This window comes from Haliotis rubra, unplaced genomic scaffold, assembly GCF_003918875.1.
Source record: "Haliotis rubra isolate DU_JTF1 unplaced genomic scaffold, ASM391887v1 Scf30, whole genome shotgun sequence".
Lineage (NCBI taxonomy): Eukaryota > Metazoa > Mollusca > Gastropoda > Lepetellida > Haliotidae > Haliotis > Haliotis rubra.
Window position 1 is genome coordinate 2,535,152 of NW_025766969.1, and position 21,862 is coordinate 2,557,013.

The following is a 21,862-nucleotide window of genomic DNA, read 5'->3' on the forward strand; positions in this document are numbered from 1 at the left end:
ACAGTGGATTCTACCTTAAGCAGAAATTTCTTGTTTATAGTTTCTGTTTTACCTTCCAACTTCGGCCCCATTATTTACGTTAGCCCCATCAACTCTAACAGCGTCATTCCCCCATAGCGCACCCATCACCATAAACTACTAATACATACGCGAACGAACTGCAACATACAAGCATGGGAATTCTTAATGTCATATTTGATACCCAAAATATAAAAATACGACGTTCGTGGTCGACATTTAAGGAAAGATACTTGAAAAAGACGTTGAAACTGTCTTCACATTTTCAATGTTTAAATAAGTGCCTCTCTTTTTATGTTCGCTAGGGATGCTGCATATACCATATCCGATCATATGTGTTGCCATGAATCATCACAATCTTCAAACACACACACACACTCACTCACTCACACATTCACACACTCCATCTCCCTCCCTCCCTCTCTCTCTCTCTCCCTCGTTTAATGACTACCTCGTTTTTCAAAGTATTTTCAAGAATATCAAATATACAATTATTTATATACGGATATGTGACAGGCACATGGTGATGTAGATACACGTATCATTTCACATTTCATATACAAACTGTGCTCAATGCCCCGGACAAGCTGTTGCGTCTACAGTCAATCGGCCACAATACTTTTATGATTAAAAACCTTAAGGTCGGACGCTTTGTGAGCGTGAACATGAGAACCTTTCCCTTTATAACTTGTAGTTTTTGTGCCCCAGCCATTGTCCTTGCTGTTTAACGTCCTTCGGCAAGGAAACGGTGTACAAACGAAAGAAATAGGGGATCGGTTGGTCAGACCATGAGAATTTTGTCATGTTATCCGCCACTAGCTTACCTGGTAAGAATAGGCCATGTGTAAGCAGCCGTGGGATAGCATGTGTTAATGAAAAGTAACACACAAGCTAGTCTGTCTCTCAGTCCCTGAACCACATTACTTTCCCTACTGCCAAGCCCTCCCTGCAATGCTAAAGCCCTAAATGAAGCAAGTCATTTCCTCAGGAATCTCTTGTCTCCCAAGGGCTCCTTTTCAATTTAAATGGGTTTGTTTGTTACTATCAAAATTATATATATTCAGAGACTAAGCGTTTGTTTACACACAAACACCAGAACACCATTAATGGGAGAGTCCATGTTTTAGTGCTAGTGGAAAAGAAACTAAACAATATTTAAATTAGATGAGAAAAACTGGACATTCTCTTATACGTTTAGACATACGAAGAATCAACGATCTGTAAACACTTTAACTGTTAATGTAACAATGACGTTTAAAGCCACGCGAGAAACCACCGGAAGCGATTTCGTTTGATGTTTGGTATGTTTTGACTGGTGATAATTTCATGTAAACAAAACTCGTTAAATAAACGAGGGACACACTTCATTAATACATCAACAAATGAGATATCTGTGTTGGAAGCTCTGTAATGTTTTCACCATTGTACGCTCTCATGGTCTATGTGGAACACATGAGCATCGTTACTTGGTCAGGATATATACCAGGTATTTCACCTACGTCTGTGATAACATCTGGTTTATCTATGCGTGGCGCCCCCTATCACTGTCGACAGATAGAGAACATGCATGTATTCATGTGTTACAGGTCTTTATCATAGGTAACGTTTACTGCAGGTGGTAATTTGAAGGTGTATCCTAAATTATAGTTGCATTAGATCGTTGTGACTAGGTGGGAAGGAACTAGTCTTATGCGTGGGTGAGGGTGCTCATTATTTAGGACCTTACCCGACATCTAAACACGTGGGTTCAGTTCCACGTTTTTATATCAATTATCTTTTGTTGGAGTTTATAATGTTGAGGCGGTGAGGTAGCCAGGCGGTTAAGTGGTGGCTTGTATCTCCGTTGGAGATCTGGGTTCGATTCTTTACGTTGATATATATTATAATGCGTATTATCTACCCGTGAGAATGCAGTTTGAGTATTCTTAAAGTCGGAGGTATCTTCCTGTTTTACCTCGCTATCAGGTCTAGTGGCCATGCCCAAGATAGATACTAGTACACAGTCGCATGATATGAACTTATACTTGACGTTTTACACAGGTTAGCTTACGAATCAAATACACAGGATCACGTTGTGTTTCACTGTATCTCTCAAATGACACTGTATATAACTGTTGGAACTGAAATTTACCTGTTGAAAGAAGGGATGAAATTGAACTTGGAAACAACAATATTTCAGTCGCATGTGGACCTTAAAGACTAGTTGAAGTATCCTGGTGTTATGAGGCCTGCCTTGGTAGTGTCTGTTCCGTGTTCGAGAGTATTCACGTTACACTGTTTGAATCAAGCCATTTGAACTGCAATACCAGACCGACAGTAGACAAACACCAGATGACCACACAGTGTTCAGCAGACAGTGTATGTGTGGTGGTGGTTGCAGGAACATTTCCTCCCGTAAGACACCCCTTCCGTCTTCCGTGTAGTATGGCAAACCGGCCAAACTTTCTTTCCTTCTCACTTCCTGAAAGACCGGGCATGGTCAAAGATAGCAAGGTTTTACATATAATATAGACTTAGTTATTCAGCAAATTCTATCGAGATGCGTGACGTTTCTCAAGTACCCTCCTCGAGCGTGACGTCATTGATGACCCACTTTTCAGAAGAACACTTGTTCTTTGTTGTCTTGCAGCGAGTTTTGCCCTCCGAAAAAAAAGTCATGTTTAATTTTAGTTTATTGCTGATGGTCTGACAAACCCCCTACACGGGATTTCTTATTTCGCACATAGGGTGTCTTTGATATAAGCATCTCCATCAGAGATCATAAATAAACTACGGCCACTGAGAGGGTCTTTATGGTCGTGTAGAGCGAGGTAAATGCTTTGTCAACATGACGACGAGCAGCCGACGAACACTGCTAGCTGCTGGTTCCGTGATAAAGCCAATTACTAGAGGTTTGTCAAGTTCGTTTTTAGCCGCCCAAAATTTACATCATCGATGTACGTATGGAGATGCCCCTTTCAACACTAGATCACGTCTGTGTCATGAAAAGATGCATTGTTGAAGGGGAAAACGTTCGTTGGGTAAATATGATCCAACGAATCGGTTCTACGCCGCGTTCAGCAATATTCTATCAGTATCAATGACAGATGGACAGAAATGGGCTTCACACAGTGTACCCATTTGGGAAATCGTACCCGGGTCTTGGGCGTGAAGAGTGAACCACCAGGCTACCCTAACGTCCCGGGAAAGTATGAAGGGTTTCGAATCGGTGAACTCATGACAACATAATTAGTTAAAGTTTAGAAATGGGGACATTATCTTGATTTTACAATATCCCGTTAATACAACTGTTTGGCCGAGTTTATTCATATGTGGCAACGCTCTTTCGTTGACAAAATAGCACATGACTGCCAAGAACGGCCATGACATCGATTGTGGTACAAAGGTTGTGGTACAATTGCGAAGGAAGAATTTTCAACTGCAGGAAGACCAGTGACATATACAACGGCAAAATCAGTACTTTGTCCGCGTATTTCCTTTCGACTTCCATTCCTGTTTGTTTAGTTGCTACTAGTTTTGTGAATGATAAACGTGCAATGTCAAATTGCCTGACACGGTCCCACAACGCCACATCCAAAATGCATCGCCACGCTCGCTATGATAATGAGGGTTTTCGAGAAGCAGAGCGTCACGTGGACACTCGACGCAGCTCTTCATTAATAACCGCGATTCCAACAGTGAGAAGTAATTCCTGATATTTGAGCGTCTTGGTGAACTACAGACACACAAATCAGTCTCGTACCCTTTGTGATTGCGTGTTGGGTTTGTGATTAAAGATTTCCTTGCTTGTGTTACTTCTCCGTTGTGGAACATGCGGTAGTTTGTGGGCTTTGGCGCCATGTAATAAGTCTTGCCTCCCGCCTTGAGAGCCATCCACTTAGAGAAGGGATTTCTTGATCTCGCGAGAGTATTAAAGAAAGGTCAAGCAGGGAGACTTGGAAACAATGTCCAATTTACTAGTCCACATTCACAAGTCGGTTAGATTATGGCTCTGCTGCTTTAAGCGCGTGGTTCTTGGTATTTGCTGGAAATTCATTTTTTGATTCTTTATATTTCTATGCTTCAGGAATGCCTTGACGAATACATCGTGTTAGTTCCAACTGTTATTTTTTTACATTAAGCAGGTCAGCTTTTTCTATTACCATTAATACATGTATTTATCCAGCTTAAGCGTTAGTGTTCAAAGTTATGGATACAAATTAAGGTTGATTTATGCAGAGCAAGTTACATGATGAAGATTGGAATGGCTTTGCGTTTGGCAACTGAATATAGAGTTATTTGCCTGTGTGACGTCACAATCAGCTGATCAATGACGCGATCTTGGAGGTCACACCGGAAAGGTCAGCATGAGACCATCGCTGATTCGATCAACACACGAGTTCTTGTGTTTCCCCTCCAGAGGAGAATCGGCCGAATTGGGATTCGATTGATTTCTGTGTCATAAATCTAATTTTCACTTGAATCAGAGAAATGGATTCTCTAAGCTTAGCATGGCCATGCACTGTATCAGCGAAGATATTGGGTCTGCCTGGTCGTGGCTTCAGTTTCAGCTAGGCAAACACCTCAAGGCAGTGTGATGGAACACAATCACGGAACTTGTTGTATGCAATAGACACGACTACAGGCATTATGCGGTTTAACCTGGAGAAGTTAGCAAACAGTTGAAGCATAGGAACGAGAGGTTTCACAGAAGGCAGTGTGTAAACCTTGGCTCCTATAGAATGGCTGACACTTTTACAATGTGATTTGTTTTTAGGGTTAGAATACACAGTCATTCTCTTCAGCTTGGGGCGATTCGTGGCTAGTCAGGGAAGGGGAACAGTGGAAAAATCGAAAATGCATTTAGGTTGTGGGAATGTTGAGAAATTCATTTGCCATGGATCACAGTTTAAACTTGTTGATATGGACGATGTTGGTCAGTTGATATTGGTCTTTTGAAGCGGCTCATTGGGATTTTGGCAGCGAGTGTTCTGCTCCAGAAATGTTCCATGAATAATATACTAGTTAAATTTATATTGATATGTGGTATTGATGTGTAAATGAATTCAGTTTGTTGGTACTTGTGAAGTTGTTTCATTCATCTGTTGTTATTATCTTTTTCTTTCAAAATATGCGTTGTACGGTAGCGTCTATTGTTAAGGTCGTGTGAGTTTTGAATTATGTACAAGTCTTCTCCTGTATAAACACTTGTAGCTATCTTCCTGTCTACATCGTTTTGTGGTCACATGAACAAACATCGCCCCTCGCGGCCAAGGACGTAATTTAAAGAACCACACGCAGTGATCGTAAGTGAAGGTACCAGTGAGCGTTCAAAATAGGTAGTTTGTACACAAAAGAGATGCTGAATAAACATTTACCCGGTGTCCTGAACGTTGGATCACATTGTTGGGGGTCTCACTCAGGGAATCCAATATGGCCGCCAACTGAGCAATGTGGAATGAACTAGCCCAGAAAAAATGGCAGGAAAGATTCCTCTGCTATCAAAATTGAGGGGAATGCTTTGTTGTGTTGTTTGAGAGCAGAGCCGATATAGGTGCAGTGCGGCTTGAGGATATCGAGGGATCTGTAGGAGATATCACAGGATTTCCCATGGTAAGAGGGCGTATCATTGACAGAAGTGTTATTTACATATGCTCGAGATATGGTGTGACTTTTCGTCTTGAGGGTTATTGCTTTACCTTCACACTTTTGCCTACGTAAGGTGAGAATCCCTCCTTATTATAAAATATAAATTATGAAATATATATTGAAATAAATAATTTACTTGTAGGTTGCTAAATAATCTCATTGATTCTTTATTACTGGAGTGAGTGAGTGGGGTTAGTTTTACGTTGCTTTTAGCAATATTCCAGCAATATCACGGCGGGGAAAACCAGAATTGGACTTCACACATTGTACCCATGTGGGGATTCGAACCACTAGGCTACCCGGCCGCCCCCTTTATTACTGGATGATTACGTTACATATATAATGCTATATTACATAAAGTGTTTCATGTTTCAGATATACTACATTTACGATGCATTACCCAAGAATGCCCAAGTTACTCTCTATGATTGTTTTTATTAAGAACATGAATCAAAGGACTTTGTGTTTAAGTAAATGTCATAATGGATTCTTTCATATATGCTGTTCCATTTCTTTTCACAAATTCAGCATCAATACTACTACGTTGTAGCGTCCGTCACTGAGGTCAGCCGCTTTCCAAACCAGATTACTGCTCTCTTTATCACCAGCTTAACGGTCATACCTGAATCCCATACTCGGTCGACTTTGCAACGTGGCCAATGTGATATGAGGATTTTTATTTCACCAGGAAGCGTTTACTACCGGTGATTTAGAAGGCACACTTCCTGTGTCATTCCTTGTAGCAAACATTAATCAATAGCAAAGCACTGTTTGCTTAAAAAGCACGCACGTCTGCCATATATCATACACATAGCCTATTTCGTTTAACATGCAAATGAGGACATATCTGAATGTGTTTGATCTTGCACAGTTCTATATGAATGTTCTGTAGCTGATGCTTCTTTACCCACTTCTCAGTCAACGGTTAAATGTATTCTTCGCAATACATCAAGTTAATGTGTATCTGTAGCTTATATATCACAACTACATAAATTATTCTTTCCACAAGGAGTCCGTTCATTCGATAAACATCCCTTAATCAGGTTAGGAATTAAGTTGCAGGAGAGAAGACGTTATAAAACCTGGACGAGAAATCTCAGTTGAAGTATCTGCGTATCCTTCAACACCTTCTGTTCATGAAACCGTTTCATGGTATTATAGAATTTCAATCGTGAGATATTACTCATGAAGCAGGCCATTAGTCTTAAAGTTTATCAACAGTGAGTTGTGGAGCAACCTTACTTTCTTGAAGGATCCTTTCCCCAGAAATAGAAAACCTCGTGAGCTGAAACGTTTATCAGACCGAAATATATCTTTGCTTGTTAATGGCATTGAGTTCATATATTCTGTTTTACATTGCAGAATCATTGCATTATTGTTAAAAATGTCATCTTCTAGGAAACCAAATGTATCAAGTAACTGTTGTATCCGACTATTGTGAACAACGTAATCTCGGCGTTTTATCTAAGATAACATTTTACTTGATTCCTTTTCTATGCTGTAACACTAACACAGTGATCATGATGAAACTTTGTTGAGGTGAAAGTGATTGGCAGGTGTTGGTTACTTTAACCCTCTGCAGTCAGTATGACAACTGGTCTTGGAAAGGCATAACCACCTACCTGAAATGCGGTATAAATTTACATGTTTATGAGCAATAAGAATCAGAAAATAAGTCTTGTGTTAAGACACACAACCCCCACCCCACCCCCACCCCCGCATCAGGACGTCTTTTCCTTGCAAAGAATATTACTTCATGAATGGTTTCATGAACAGTTAACACCCATATCAATATTGGTGGAAATATACAAAGTTGTACCTAGAGGAGGTCTCGGAACTTGCCACCCAATGGTATCTATCATCCGAATCGACTACAGTTTCTACCCAATCCCAACAGTGACGTCGTGATGCGAACACCTCAGTGACGTTTTGACGCGAACACCACAGTGACGTCGTGATGCGAACACCACAGTGACGTTGCGACACGACCCCTTTTCGTAAGCTCCCGGCATCGCTTATTTTCAGTGATCCATCCTTACAATTTTCACCGCGATTCTCCACGCCCAATCATTTTCAGGGATATTCAAGGCTGGTTATGTTTTGATACAAACGTTTCATATTTAGTACGTCGTATTTACTCGGATCAAATGTTTGCAAGTCATCCAAACTGAGCTATCGTGCCGGTTTCTGTACACTGTATATATATCTGATAAACGCAGGGTTGGAAATGCTGTTGGGCTATAAAACTGTCTGGTAGACGTTGCTATCTTAAAAGAACAATGAAGTTACGACCCCCGTGCAGAAAGAACGACGGCAGATAACGGAGATGTAGATCTTCGCGCAATTTTAGGCTGTAGGCTTCAACCTACCGAGATAGCATCTCCATAAAGATACGTTACAAGAACTCAGTCACGGATGGCGGCTGCCGGGCCCATTCAACACGGCCGCTGTGTGAGAGCTGGTTGGTGCCACAGAAAGCGGGAGTGAGTTGGGCGTAACGTTACCTTTACGGTATAATATCACAGCGGTTATATTAATTTTTGCGCTTATACCTAAGTGAAAAGAAGATTTTCGGAAAATCCACTGACACGGGTGTAGTGATAAAATAACGAGGATTGTGGAATTGGCACCAAGAATCAGTGGACTTTGTCGGTCCTGTCGGCTTTTTGTAGCATCACGTCAACTGTAGGTGCACGTTGAGTAATGTAGCACGGGAGAAACTGTATTCCCTTTGGAAGCCCATCCTGAAACAGCTTCTTCCATAACACACATTCTTTGTTTTATTGGGTACTCTTATGATACCATGACAAGACATCAGATGTACGTTTACAACAGATTTGTGTTCAGTAATTGCGTTATTTGTATCTGGAATGTAAATGCCACAAACACAACGTTCTGCATCGCCAACGTCGTGGAAGTAATTTATCGACAAACCCTGCCCTGGTACTGGAACCAGTCATGGCAGACCAGTCAAAGCATCAGACGGCTCTTTCATTGGATCTGTGAACACGTTTCAGCCCAGTGGTAATGGTACAAGATTTAAGGTGCTGTAAATTTGATGTATTGCCGACATTTGCAAGTTTCAAGGAAACGGTAGAACAAGATCATGAGTTATTTATCATTTTATAAACTGGGACTCGTGTTTGTTTGCAATCGTGTTTGAGGAAAGTGGTCATTATAGGTTGGGGAAGTTGATGTTGGGAGACAGCTTGGACATATCATTTCAAAGCTGTGACTTGGTTCTGTTCAAAGACTGTTCAGACTTGTCGTGAACACCCGGTGTCATCACTGATTTTTTGGTAATCCATTTAACTTTCCACTGCTAATTTTTCATCATTTTTCACCAAGTGGAATCTGCATTGTCGGGTATTCGAAACTGGTTGTTCTCTTACCTTGACAGTGTAGATTTCCATAACACTGGCGGTACAACAGACTAAGATCGCCTTGATCATATGGACCCGTGAGAATCCGGCTTAGAATTGGTCTTCGGCAACCAGGGCGACTAAAAGGATCAGGTAGTCTGGCTCGCTGACTTGGTGGATTCATGTCATCGTGTCCCAATTGCGCAGATCTATGCTCACGGTGCCAATCACTGGATTGTCTGGTCCAGATTCGATTATTTACAGATCGTCGTCATATGCAGCGTTAAACCACAGCAACAACACATTGATCATATGGAAGCTAATTTAAGGTTCCATCACACCTGAACAGCGGTTATTACCGTTTCCTCTCAACCCTCGTACCACTTACTGACTCGAATACAGTCAGCAACCCGGCGTGTAATATCGGTTATATCACCACCCATGGCGTTAAAACTCTTGTCACTTACCCAATCAGAATTTCATGTAACACGCCAGGGGGGCTTCCGAAGGTTGCTGTATAGATAATTAGAGAATATATCAGATGGCTAAGTTTAGAAATGTTTCTTTGTATGGAATCCCTGTCCTGCAAGTGTTAATCAGCTAACTGTACCGTTGTTTACGGCTTGGAACCACTGGTGAAATATTTACGATACAAGTTGAAAGCAGTTCTACGGGGACCAACTCCCTCGAGGGAGAGCTTCCAAAGATGTAAAGACATTTTAAATTGATATGTTCCGTGAACACCCTGAGTCATAAGATCCCCAAACCAAACACGGAAGCCCCCATTCCTGGTAGGAAACTCTTGCAATATTCCTGGAAGAAAGCATTTGATTATTTTGGATTGACACGTTTTAAGCCTGCGGCTGTATAAATTCCTCGCGTAAACATTCCACTCAAGATTCGCTTTTATAATAACGATAGATTTAGACAGACCAGTGTTCCAGATGTGTCGAGAGGGATGTATAAAAATAGAATTGTTCCAATTTAATCTGAATTCCTGTCTTCTCAGGTCATTGTCGGTTACGCCTATAGCAATCAACGTAAGCCTGTATAAGCACTTCTTTCCTACCTTTTCTGTGATTGTTTTCAATTATGAGAAATGGTTATATTTACGCAACATTTTAATAGACATTATAAGCTTTTATTGATCGCCAATAAAGACTTTGGTGACACATGTACTTTAATTCATATAGTTAATATATACGGGAAGTACATATAATTTAGTCGGCTGTATCCAATGTAAATGAATAAAATATAATATGAATATACGAGTAACGTATAACATAGTATTTAAACTTTTATGCTGTGAATGCTTTTGCATTTCATGAATAATACGCACCGTGTAGTACGCCATAATTTAGAACAATATGGTATTATATACATTTTATTGGGTCTAAAAGGCAAAATGACAGTTAAAGACAATGTAGGTACGTGTCTATGATCATTGTATAGGGACATTGGTCTCAAAACGATATAAGATCTCATATTAGATGCTTTTGAATAAGCTTTTGGCCGGATATGCAATCAGTTATAATTGGTTGCGCATGAAATCTTGCCAAGTCGGCAACATTACCTGGTGAGACACACTTGGCCCTTAGTCAGATATTGTTTTATTTTGGCAACGATCCAATAACATAACCATCCAAAATGTTTGTGTAGAGTTATTACAAAGATAAATTATTAATGATATATTACAGGTTTTATCCACAGTGGAATTGTCATTCATGAGAAAATTAATTAGATGTTGATGGAATTGATTCGAACAGGTGTCGGTCGCTGCATAAGGTGAATGTACAAGTAATGCTATAAATCTCATGGCGAAATTAACACCATACACTGTCTTAGGATGGTATTCAGTGTAATCAACTTAAGGAAGGATCAAAACAGAATTACAGTATTTTATCTCGAGTAACTCATCGTCAGCAAACGAAGGTTTGAATCACAAGCATCCGAGGTTGAGAATTTCATGCGCAGACGATATGAATCGGCCATTTGCCGTCTATGATGGAGACAGGTTTATGCTGGTATGTTAACAAAGTCACTACATCACCATGCGTTAATTACTTAAAGAGTTCTATTTCTTAGAACGTACATTTTTCAATGGTGTTTTGAATCATGTTGATACACATGGGCGTTTATTACACATCCCGGGTCCTGAGAGCGCGAGCACGAAAATAGGTGTCGAACTGGTATCGTTGACCGAGGTAGAAGATTTCTTACTGTGGTTGTTGCTGTGCAAGATCACATATTTTGACTTAATGTTCTGGAATGACGTAGGCAATAATTACACCGCTCAAGCTTCTCTCTGGTTCATATGTATGTTCCCCCGATAGATGTAAGTCCTTACAGCGTTAGCCACTAGAGCTTCCAGCTTTTGTTTATAGTCGACTTCAAAGCCGACTTCAACGGCCTCTTAATGAGAAAAGAGGCTATGGGGTGTTATTGCCTGGTCTGTTGTTTTGGGGCGTTATTTCTGGAATAATGTTTGGGAAATAGGTATGGTTGAATTTCATGCCTCTCAGAAGGGGTTCAGAGGCTGGCATCCAGTAGTCGTTTCGTTCAGAACACCACAAATCTTAATTCATGTCTATTCAGCTTTGATATATTACTGACCTGATCATTTTGTATTACAATTGAGGTAATACAGATTTGGCATCTCGTCTATATTCAGACCCTCACCAACCTGCGTGCATTTTGTTGTTTGTAGTAAGTAAGTGACAGGCATACCATTTGTTACGATACCAACGACATGGAGCATGACATCTCCACTTTTGAGAATCGGTGATCGGTTCATATAATTGCCACCACTGGTCTGCCTTTAACGCCAAAAGGGCGGTGGGGTAGTCTAGTGGTTAACTCGTTCGTTCGTCACGCCGAAGACCTGGGTTTGATTCCCCACATTGGTACAACGTGTGAAGCTCATTTCTCATCTCCCCCGCCGTGATATTGATGGAATATTGTCAAAAGCGGCGTAAAACCATACTCACTCACTTTAACGCCAAAATGAATCTTGATTCTCAAAAGTGGAGATGTCATGCTCCATGGCGTTGGTGTTTGCAATATATAGAATTTAATTTAAATATGCCAATGCTCAATTTGTATCGCATTAACCTGTTTGAATCTGGGTTAGATTGGTCGTCAGTGTTTTCCCTTAACCCTGAAAAGATGCAGGCCCTAAGCACCCAGAACCATAAAAAGTTGCTGGTCCTGATCAGAATGAGTATACCCTATATCTAAATGTGGAAATAATACTCTTTGTGATTGGGGATGAAAAAGCTGTCGGCCATAAAGACCTGTAGAAAACAAAAGCTGTGGGTCCGAGAGGTTTTGAGTCGGCTTGGGGCCCAAATTCCGACGTTAATGCCGAACGCTGCTTCATGCAGTAGCCTGTGCTTGTAAAATGTTTACAAAATAGATCGGTAGTTTAGAGGTGGGTGGATCGGGGTATGACTTGACTTATTGCACGTCACCGTACTCCAACGGCATAGCAGATTGTTGATATTATGAAAGACGGGTGTGTCTGGTCCAGACTCGATTGATTTCAGGATGCAGTGATCTACATAGCTGGTACCCGAGAAGACCCGGGTTAGAATTGGCCTTCAGTAACCCATGCTTGTCGTAACAGGCGACTAAAGGGATCGGGTGGTCAGGCTCGCTGACTTGGTTGACACATGTCATCGTATCCCAATTACGTAGATTGATGCTCATGCTGTTGATCACTGGATTGTCAGGTCCAGATTCTATTATTTACAGACCGCCGCCGTATAGCTGGAATATTGCTGGGTGTGGCCTTAAACAACAAACCAACCAACGAACATAGCTGGACTATTTCTGACCTTGTCGTTACACGACATAAGCACGTGAATACATGTGGCATATCAAGATAGAAATACCCTATTGTAATATTCCTGCTCTGTTGCTATAAATCTGTGATAAACAAACCCGACGAGTCCTGAACTCATTATCTGCAAAGCACACACTTGTCATCAACATGTAAACTACACACATTTTGTATTCCCCATCCAGTTCCTCGGTCTCAGGACATTCTGGCAGTAGTCATTATCTCATTTTAATGTATACACCACCATGTGTTAAGTGTACAAATACCTACGTCATATATTCTGTCGGTATATTTTCCACAGTGGTATCGTAAATGACAACGTATTTATGGTAAGAGAATTTTCGTGCCAAGCTTGTTCTCAAAGATGCACGTAATGCGCGGATTTATTTGTGTTTAATCCCAAACCTCGAACTGTGAGTGTTCTGGCGTTCTTGATGCCTCACATACTGATAACATACACGTGAGTATAGAGTGTGTATCGCTGTCAGACACTCTAGCGTTTAGTAAACTATTTTGACAAGAAACAGTATAAATAAGTTAAGCTTGTCACCGTACAATTTTGAAGAAGTCACGCCTAAAACCTTTCACAAATCTGATGCAACCTGGAAACACAAACACTTTTCGAGTTACTCATTTTCCGATTTTGTAAAATGAATTCTATTTTTACTATTGAAGTATTTGTGATCCGTTCATACAGCATTACGCCTCTTGCTCAGGCTTGTTCACGTGTTGCCTCTCATGTTTATTGTTTAACTCGCTGCCCTGTGTATGTGGTCATACCCTTTGAAAAGATATATCATTCCAGCGATCACCCTTCCATTAATTTACCCACTCCAAGTATATTGATTAGGATTATTTCTCTTGACTCGGCACGATGGCCGAGAAGCGGGCGAAGCTCTGAAGGGTTACATTGATCTGCGATAAGTTGAGGCATATGTCCCTGGCAGCTTGCCATACTTTCCTGCTCAATCCGTGGTAGCAATCTGAAGCCCTCTACTTATGAAGATACAACAGCGTGTTGAAATCCAAGACACGTGGTCGTGTTTGTTTTGCTAGAATTTGTCTCTGGCAGTATCCGTTGTTCTAGTCATGATCATCACACACACCTGTGTTCTTCCTAATGGTACTTCCCTTTCGTCACCAATTATGTTTTGGTATTTGACTTCAGGCTAGGTGGCGTTATGGCCATTACAGCCTCGTTCTGAACCCTTCCCTGCAATGCCTGTCACCATTCATCATTTGAAACCATCGGCGTTGACAAATGGTTGTTCGTTTAGTGTTGCGTTCCACCCATGGAGTTCCCTGCACTAACAAGACAGCTTCAGTATGTATTTTTTGTGTAAGCTTTGCTTGAGTTAATTCCGAGTGATGCGTTTACATGTTCTGTCTACACTATGCGTTTGGATGTGTATAGCAATGCTCGTGTCGTCGCTTGTTACATGTTAACCGATTATATGAATTTCAAATTATTTGCCATAAAAGAAAAACAATAGTTTCTTAAGGCTAATTTGTATAAGGTCCCTGCTACCATTGTCTAGTCGTTATTGGGCTTATTGCATATTGATCCTTTTTCGTTATAGTAACCTCTTGTTGTGAATATCGTCCTGTTCTTCACAACATAACCTCTTGTTGTGAATATAGTCCCGTTCTTCACAACATAGTAACCTCTTGCTGTGAATATCGTCCTGTTCTTCACAACATAGTAACCTCTTGTTGTGAATATAGTCCCGTTCTTCACAACATAGTAACCTCTTGTTGTGAATATCGTCCTGTTCTTCACAACATAGTAACCTCTTGTTGTGAATATCGTCCTGTTCTTCACAACATAGTAACCTCTTGTTGTGAATATCGTCCTGTTCTTCACAACATAGTAACCTCTTGCTGTGAATATCGTCCTGTTCTTCACAACATAGTAACCTCTTGTTGTGAATATCGTCCTGTTCTTCACAACATAGTAACCTCTTGTTGTGAATATTGTCCTCTTGTTCACAACATAGTAACCTCTTGTTGGCGTTGACTCTGTGGTCCTGTTCTTCTCAACATAGTAACCTCTTGTTGTGTATGTTGTCCTGTTCTTCTCAACATAGTAACCTCTAGTCCCTCTTGTTGTGTATGTAGTCCTGTTCTTCTCAACATAGTAACCTCTTGTTGTGTATGTAGTCCTGCTCTTCTCAACATAGTAACCACTTGTTGTGTATGTAGTCCTGTTACATACACAGTAACCTCTTGTGTATGTTGTCCTGTTCTTCACAACATAGTAACCTCTTGTGGATGTTCATGTAATATATGTAATAATTAATGGCCTTTGCAACATAGAAACCTCTTGATGGCGTAGTATATGTAAGAATACCCTTTTCAACAAAACAGCCCCTTGTGAAAGTTGTCTGTGTATTAATCCCCTTCACAATATAGCAACCTCTTGTGGATACTGTACGTGTAATCATCCCTTTGTTTGTTTTAAACATATTTTATTCAAGGATGAAATGGATTGGGCACAAGTTATCCAACTTAGGAACGTCCACCTCCTTCACATCATATTGGCTTATAGTAGGCATGTGGCAATGCCCTTCCCACATAGTACCTTTCTGCAGGTCTTTCATACCTAGTCATAACCGTGCCTTGCAAATCATACTGTCATATTAAATCGGTTATAAGCATTAAACTAATCAACAGCCGATATCTCACTTTCTGTTTTGTTAGCATGAAATATTCATTGCTACTTGACGTGAATGCTGGATCAACCTGTCACGCTCTGGTCATTATTGTAAGGTTGTCACAGCTTCAGTTTCACTATGAATGTGGCATGCCTTAACGCTGAATTGATTGTATTTAGGACAATTCATGTCGATCCATTCCTATCGTATATCAAAGCTAAGGTTATAAAATGTCGAAGCCCAGTCATACATGGGAAAATGAGTATGAAAAGATGCTGACATGTAATCGGTAGAGTAACAGCTGGTGTCCACAGCGCATTGACCTCAACGTTCATTACACCAACAGTACTTCAACATGTGGCTATGTTGGCTTTGTTTGTAGACGTGTTTTAGTGGATCGTTGTAGTTGTTTACAGGAGTCATTTCTTGTCTGAAAAACAGTGGATGATTCAATGATGGTATAATCCTACGTTGGGCGTACAGAGGGCATTATTGGGAATAACAATCATTGTTATTACATAGGGCATTATTGTGTGTACCGACCATTGTGATCACAGAGGGCGTTATTGGGGATAACGACCGTTGTGATGACATAGGGGCATTATTGTGTGCACTGACCATTGTCATGACATAGGGGCATTATTGACAGTACCAACATCACATTTGTATTGGGGGCATTGTTTCTTGCACTGACAATTATCATCACATATCATTTGCGATTACCATTCGTTCACATATACAAGTTATAGAAAGGAAATGAAATGGTATGTGCATAGTTATATGTAAGCCAAGGGAAATCCTTGCCATTGTAAGCCCAGAAGAATCACTGGCATTTTAAGCCAAGTGAAATCTTTGCCACTGTAAGCTAAATGTAAGCCTTGCCTTTGTAGGCTATGTTTAATCATTGTACACTAAGTGTAATCCTTGCCACTGTAAGCTACCTTTAAACCTTACCATTGTGAGCGACGTTTAATCCTTTTTTTTGTAAGCCAAGTACACTTTTTGCAGCTGTGAAATAAGTGTAAACCCTCCTATAGTAAGCGACGTTTAATCCTTGTTATTGTAAGCCAAGTGAAATCTTTGCGACTGTAAGAAAAGCGTAAACCTTCCCGTTATGAGCAAATTTTAATCCTTGTTTTTGTAAGCCAAGTGTAATCCATGCCAGGTATTCACCAAGACGTTTGTCTGTCATGGAATATCTGCGTTTCTCCTTGCAAGCTATCTCTTGGAAACAATGAGATGATGAAGACGTAATTATTCCTACAAGATCCAACTCAATGATGCCAACAAACTCATTACTGAGAACGACCGATGGCGTTTATCGTTAATCTACTCATCACTGAATATGATACAACAACGAGAAAACCTATTTGCATGATACTGCTGTTGCCTAGGTGATCAGCAAGTCAAATTGCGTCACGTACTGGCTTACGTCGTTAGTGACGACATGCCACCAATTACAAATGGTTCCACTTCCGCGTTTAATGACAACTCGATTAGAAATTTGGAAAGTAGATAGGTAATTGATGACCTAATGAGAGTGATGCAATATTTTGTCCTGTGGTACTCGATAGCACGACATGTTCCGCTATATATTCAGCATATTACGTTAATGAGACTACTTTCACCCGAACCGGCAGCATGTTCAATACGATTGCATGGTGCCGGTTCTTTTAATAAATACCATACTGGAGAAGTATACTTCTTTTGAAATACACCTCAACGGAAAGCCCATTCCTAACCAGATCTTTCCCACTGTCCCACCCACAGCCCCATGATACATGGATGTTCCTGAAGTTAACGTCGACCTTAAACCATATCAACGTTTACTGTTGTGTTTAAAGTATGATTGACCTGAGGTCCAGCAGAAACTGTGAATGCATACGTTATGTTCCGCATAAATGAATAATCTAACCACAATCTAGCTCCGGCGAATCAAATCCGATTGATCTACCAAGTCTCGTTGTCTTCTCGGCTTAGACGCGATTTGGTGGAAACCTCAGACAGTTATTGACAGAAGTCCTCCCGACCGACAACGATTGTTCCTAGCTTGTGTAGTGTTGACATATTGCTAAGCCCGACATGTTTATGCCACAGTCAAATGTCTTACTGATGTGGCTTGCCACAGTAACATATGAAGTGAAGCTTAGTATGGAAGCATAACAGTTCTATATTTGATACAGCGTGGGTGCTGGCTTGCCATGTTGGTCTCCATTACGAAGCAACCACATTCTTCGCGAGGCGATGGCTCTGATATTATGTGAATATGTATAACCCATAATTGACTAGAGGACAGTGCGTTGTATATCTTGTATATATTCATGTGCGATCTACATGATGGTACTCCCGTTTCTTAGTATAGGGGCTTTGATATTTTTGTGATTAGTTAGCTTGTTTACATATCTAGTTGTTGACATCGTAACCGGTTTCCTATCTCACAGCAATAGCAAAACCTTTTCATAACGCGAATTCGGCGGTAGGGACCCCTGCTTGTACATATTTTGATTCTGAACTCTAATCATTAATAACTACCTTTTGAACTCTGTTTTCTAAGTAACTTGTGAACCATTTCAGAAGCTCACCTTGGATACCATAAGCGTTACGTTTACGGATGATACCTTCATGACATACCCTATCAAAGGATTTGCTTTCATCGTAAAAACAAATCTCTACCTTCCTCTAATGCACAAGCAATAAAATTATATAGGAATGTGAGATGATATGATGTTGAGTCATCTGGCATAAATTCCGTTTGTAGATTAATTAGGTCATTTTCCCTGAAATAAATGAACACATGTTTGAAAATACACTTTCAAACAGTTTGACTACGCAACTCGTAAGTGCTACAGGTCTATAGTTTGAGCATTCATGTAGATTAACTTTTTAATGAATTGGCGTTATTGATGCTTGTTTCCAGACTGTCGGAAAAAAATTATTTTGGAGAGATAAGTATAAAATAACTTCGTAAGAATAGGAAAGAGCTAGACTAATCGCTGTTAATTTAAGTAGTTCGTTTATTATACCATCTGGCCCTGTTGCTTTAGTTGTATTTACAGAAAGAAGAATATCACAAACTTCACATAAATTCAAATTCACAGTTGTGAAGTTATCTATAGATAACAAATGTTATTTTGAAATATTATTCAAGTTCAAGAAAAAGCCAACATGCTTACTTTATTACTTTGATAAAAGTCGATTATATAAAAACAACAACCCCAGAATACTATCATATGTAACCTTGTCATAAGTTTGAAGAATACATTTTAAATTCTTGTAATACTTAATGACGCAGGTTAATCCAGATAAAACCGATCAAGGACTGCTGGACGGACAAACCATTTTCCATTTGTTCAAATACCTCTGAAGGAGAGCACGTATAGAAGCGTTATATGTGTTCCTATAGTCTGCCTCACAGCCCCTGAATCACATTATTTTCTCCACTGCCAAGCCCTCTCTGCAATGCTCCTAACCGAAGCAAGTCTAGATTTCCTCAGGTTCTGAATCTCTGGTCTCCCCGGGGCTCTTTTTCAATTTAAATGGGTTTCTTTGTTACAACTAAAATTATATATATTCGGAGACTAAGCGTTAGTCTAGTGTTCTTACAGCAGAAGGATATGAAGTCGGTAAGCGCAAAGGAACACTGATGTATAGACTTGCACAAGTCTCTAATTAATAGTTTAAATGATAAATTCTAAAAAATAATAAATAACAGACTGGGGTCTGTACTGTCCGCTTATCTAGATTTGCCTTTTCGAAGGATAGAATTACTATACATCCATGGGCTTAGAATTCAGTACAGCCTTGGAGCAAGGCTAACCGACATACTGTATATACAGATACGCCGTTGAGTAGTGGATGAACATGTTCAGTATATAAAGCCTTGTAACCGTATCACAAGAAGCAGGGGAATCTTCCCCGATCTACAGTACCTCCAGTGACCTCCATCCTATCGGCCAGATCGCTGAATGTTAATACACTTCTCCCTCCCTACTCCTTCATCATTAACTCTGCTACACATCTCACTCTTGAAGACAGTTCTTGTATTTATAAACGTCAAGCACTCGCTGTAGTAATTTTCTTCCAAGCATAAATTCACTTGAACGTTCCCTGAGCCTTCAAATTATGCTAATGGTTTGTGTGACTTCTGTGTCATATCAAATAAACAACATACGCTTGTTCTTTACTGCGTGTTAGGATAATTTGCACCTTCCGTCTGAACTTAGATGCGAGATAAAAATCTCCCACTTCAGCAATTAGGAGACATCGTGGGTTGCGATGTTTGGAATCAGGCTTAGAATAAGAGACGACGTGTTGGAACATATCGAATAACCATCCGTAATGGAGGACCATGTTATAATGTGTTGATTTTTGTAAACAGTCTAACTAATTGAGAAATGATTCCTGTTTGTAATGGCTGCTAGAAGGCAGCCAGTAGGGTTGAACACCCTTCAGCTATGCTGTATCCATCTTGTAGTGGTATGGTAGGAATAGGTTTCTTGAATACCAAGGTGGCATTTCTATCGGGATGTGTACTTGACCACACCACTATCCCAGAGCCAACTGAATATTTTGTTTTCATTTCAAACGTGTAACGAAGTGATAGTCGGATCTATGTTCTGTATTTAACGAGCTGACGGAAATGGTACGATGCGAAAGGTTGTTTTATGGTAAGTCAGCGGAAGCAGCAGTCTGGTTTATGAAGGCAACAGTGCAGGGTATGAAAGCACCACTTTGTTGTATATGAAAGCATCCCTGTGTTGTATGAAAGTAGGAGTGGGATTGATGACAGCACGAATGGTGGAGACGGCAAACGTTTGGTAAATGAAAGTAGCAGTAGGATGCATGAATGCAATCGTGAGAGGCACGAAAACAGCTATATGAATAATGAACGCATCACCCTAGCGTATGCAAAATAAACCTTCTTTTTGAAAGCAGCGGTGAGTTATGAAAGTCATTGTAATATATGAAAGAACCACTATGGTATATGAACATAGTGGTGAGGGGCATGAAAAGCGTAGCGGTGTATGAAAGCGGAAGTATGGTTTATGAAAGCATTGTCATAATGTATGAAAGAATCACCGAGGTTTATGAATGCAAGGATGAGGCGTGTGAAAGCAACAGTTTTGTGGACTACAGCATCAGTAAGGAGGCAACAGTGTGCTGCATAAAGGAGAAAATTGTTACTCCAAAGTCGAACGTATATGAAAGAAACAGAACGAGTTTTGAAGCAACGCGTAGTACAGGAAAACTAGTCTATGTCGAACTATTCGAATATTGGAGATCGCATGCAAACAATCAGAACAATGGAAGTAGCTGAAGACCCCCAATACTCCATCAAGCCCCACTGACAAAGGTCTGGAAGACACGATTTACTTCCTTTGACCACCGATAATAACCACTGTCCACTTCAACGGTATCCATGCCTGGGATAATTCACCTTGTCATCATTTTATACGCTGGAGTATTAATTCTAGTTGTAATTAGTGACTGATGGTCATTCGGTGGACTGTGGCTAGAAATAGACTCTGGTTATTACCGCTGTAATAAGGACACAAGCATAGTCATTTTACTCAATGCCCAGTGAGGACTAGTGGTTTATGCTTTGAGTGATGACCTCTGTTGCAATATTATATGAACGAAGATATAGTATTAGAAAGGATCTTTTAAAAGATCTCCCATTTGTATCTCTGACCATATTATCGTTAACGTCCATGGTATGGGATGTTATGTACCATATTGCATTAATCAGCAGACCCAACATCAGTTGTATTCTGTCTTGAACTAAGAACATCTTATAATGCTACATCTGACGGGAGATAAACATGAAATCTATTCCACAACGTGTTAACCACTTCATGTCAAATCAGGTTTGTGAGAAATCGATTGTTTTAATTGTATAATGTGCCACCACTCTCGCTGTGCGATACGCGTAGTTTATGGGATACTGGCAACGATCCACAAAGTGTTGCTTTTCATGTTTTGCATTGATTTACTCGACTCAGCTCAACGCAGAGATGCTTCCGTACTCTGTTTGCCGTCCATGGTCGCCATCTTGGATTTTCTCTACCATCTGCTGTGAGAAATTATCGATTTTCCAGTGCTGGTTAAACATTGCTAACCGACTTGGCATTATTGTCTTGCAGATCTGACACCAGGGACCGGACTTGCCGCTTCCTAGTTGACAGTCGCCGTACTGTAATACACGTTTAAGTCCGACCTATTTCAGAAGAGAACAGAGCGGACAGCCGTTCTATTTTCGATCTCAAAAATATTTTCAGCCATTTCTAATTTGTGGTATCGGTTTACTTTATGTATTTCAGCAGCGTGCACTCTTGTTGGTTCGTGGTTAGGTTTGGACT

The 21,862-nt window shown here is 40.3% G+C and overlaps 1 protein-coding gene across 14 annotated transcripts in view; it reads left to right on the forward strand.

The window, feature by feature from the left end:
* Positions 1-21,862, forward strand: part of LOC124282593 (potassium voltage-gated channel protein Shaw-like) — a 133,763-nt gene that overhangs the window by 80,265 nt on the left and 31,636 nt on the right. The window contains exon 4 of one of the 14 annotated variants that reach the window (XM_046718603.1): positions 14,018-14,173. The exons of the other annotated variants lie outside the window; for them this stretch is intronic. The gene's annotated coding sequence lies outside the window, so the exon portion shown is untranslated. The remainder of the gene's footprint in view (positions 1-14,017; positions 14,174-21,862) is intronic. 14 annotated transcript variants of the gene reach the window in all.